The following is a 2,721-nucleotide window of genomic DNA, read 5'->3' as shown; positions in this document are numbered from 1 at the left end:
TTTCATAAGGTTTCTAGGTGATTACAGTACCGAGCAAATGTGTAAAATATAAATTTTAACGTCAATAAGTTTAAAGTTATATTAAAATATATATTATAAGAATTTAGGTATGTATCGTTTATTGACGATTAATTATTATGCGATTTAGTTATAAAAATCAAATCGAACTATTTATTTATTAAACTTTAGAAAAGTATTTAATATTTTTTTAACTTACTCAGTTTTGTTCAACACTGTATTTAAGAGAAATGTAATCTTTCTTCTAAAAGCTAATTGGGCTTCTTAATTTTTATGATTTTTCCTACTAAATTTGAGCAAAGGAACACCAAACGGAATATTTTCAAGCAAAAAGTTTTATTACCTTAATAATAATAAAAACATTTGATTATTGGACTTAATTATAGAGATTTTATGATGAAAACATACAGTAGGTAAACTATGAAAAGAAACCAAATTTAATAATATATTTTGTGTGGAAAATAAATAAATAAATTTGTTATATTGTCTAGATAGTCCTTAGTTTTGATATCACGCCCCTTAAAACTTGAAAACTTTACATTTACTTAAATTAGTTGTGCTTTTTTTAAAAAAAGTCCATGAAACTACTTCACAAAAGTATGCGAATTTTCCTGTATTTCATATTTGATCATATTATACGATACACAAATTTTAGAATCGCATGGTTTTATGATTAATATTGTTTTAAGGGGTTACTATCAACCGCATGGATATATTTTTGACCCATTTGGTCCACAATTTTAGGGGATTTGTACTCTCTTTTCATCTAATATCATTAAAATGGTGATTTTTGGTTATATTTGTAATGTTTTCACCCTTTTTCCAGAGATAAAACCAAAATTTAATGTTGGAATTTAATAGAACCCATAGGGCATCCAAAAATAATATTTTTTGTTATAAGGATCTGTACTTAAACGTTCCAAGATGTATTTTTGGAATGAATTATCTGGATCATAAGTCCCTTTTCGTACCTCTAGGGACGATATTTTTCGACAAAGTTGTCTAGTGTATATTCATGAACATATTGGCACTAATGTATTTTAAATTTTCAATATATTAAAGCGGTATACATCCCCAAAACATGTCTTAACAAAACGTCATCCTATATAGTAGAATTCAGTTTTTACTACTCGTAACTTTCACGCTTATGTTGCCCGTTACAATAACACTGTAAGTCCTAAATTTTGGTTTTAATTTGATCATAGTAAATAATATTTAAACACATATCAACATTTTTCATGTGATCATAATGATATCGTGCCATGCAGCATGGAGGCCATTGGTATATAAAAATAATGATTTTACTATTTTGAATGGTGCTTCTTCGAGGCATGTTTTGGAGTTGTACACTTCCACAACACTTTGAAAACTTAAAATGTATAAAAGCTGATATCTAAAAGAATATATACCAGAAAACTTTCCTCGAAAATAGTTGATCCTAGTATTATAAAAATGGACTTAAGTTCCAATATATTGAATTAGAGACAGAAGAATGATCCGAATAATTTATCTTGGAACGTTTAAATACAGATTCTTGTAACAAAAAATATTATTTTTAGATACCCCAAGGGGTCTTTTAAGTCCCAATATCAAATTTTTGTTTTATCTCTGGAAAAAAGGAGAAAAATTTACAATTATGGCTAAAAATCGCCATTTTAATGATATTACATGAAAAGAGGGTACAAATTCCCCAAAATTGTGGACCAAATGGGCCAAAAACATATCCTTTCCGTGGATAATAACCCCTTAAAACAATATTACGCATAAAAACCATTCGATTGAAAAATTTGTGTTGCGTATAATATAATCAAATATGAAATACAGGAAAAATTCGTATAATTTTGTGAGGCAATTTCATGGACTTTTTTTAAAAAAGCACAATTAATTTAAGTCAATGCAAATTTTTCAAATTTTAAAAAGCGTGATATCAAACATAAGGACTATCTAGACAATATAACAAATTAATTTATTTATTTTGCACACAAAATATATTATTAAATTTGGTTTCTTTTTATTGTTTACCCTAATTCGAATAATTATGAGAGACACTGTATGTACCTTGTTATTATATGTACATATGTATGTATGCCAGTTATATTTTAAATTGATATAGTATAGGATATTCAAAACATTATAAATATGACCCATGCGATGGGTGAAGCATAATTAACCACTAACCGGCAAGTCGTTTTATAGATAGTCAACAAGGTTTATTTATACATGCCCCAAGTGCTACCGGCTACTGCTTAGAGGATCTTGTTTCTACTTCACTATTTGTGCAGTAGACTGAGCTGAGAAAGTCAAAGTTTTTGGTTTGTGCACAGTGCGAATTTGCGTTATATCGATTACAACGCAGATAGTTATATACATACATACATACATATATATATTTCCTTTGACTAGGTGACGAAGAGTATTGCTAAGGACGATCGACTAACTGCCATTCAGATTATTCACGATCCCTATCGGAATGTTGGGCATTTTGGATTATAGGATATCTCCGAAGAGTGTGGCATGGCCGACTGTGTCAGTGGTTTTCAACACATTCATCTGGGGTTTAGAGCTGTGGTCAGTCCGTGATTGGAAGGCTGTGAAGTTTGCGAACAACGCATAATTTCGCCTTGTCTCTTTTTGGGTACTCAATAGGGTGATCGATTATTCGACATTTTCCAAAAACCGGTTTTCGAATAGTTCGAATAGTTG

The sequence above is a fragment of the Lucilia sericata genome, unplaced genomic scaffold, assembly GCF_015586225.1.
Source record: "Lucilia sericata isolate MDLA Ls3-8-SP2 unplaced genomic scaffold, ASM1558622v1 Contig001305F_arrow, whole genome shotgun sequence".
NCBI lineage: Eukaryota > Metazoa > Arthropoda > Insecta > Diptera > Calliphoridae > Lucilia > Lucilia sericata.
The sequence above is the reverse complement of the archived record's forward strand: the minus strand, read 5'-3'. Positions refer to the sequence as shown.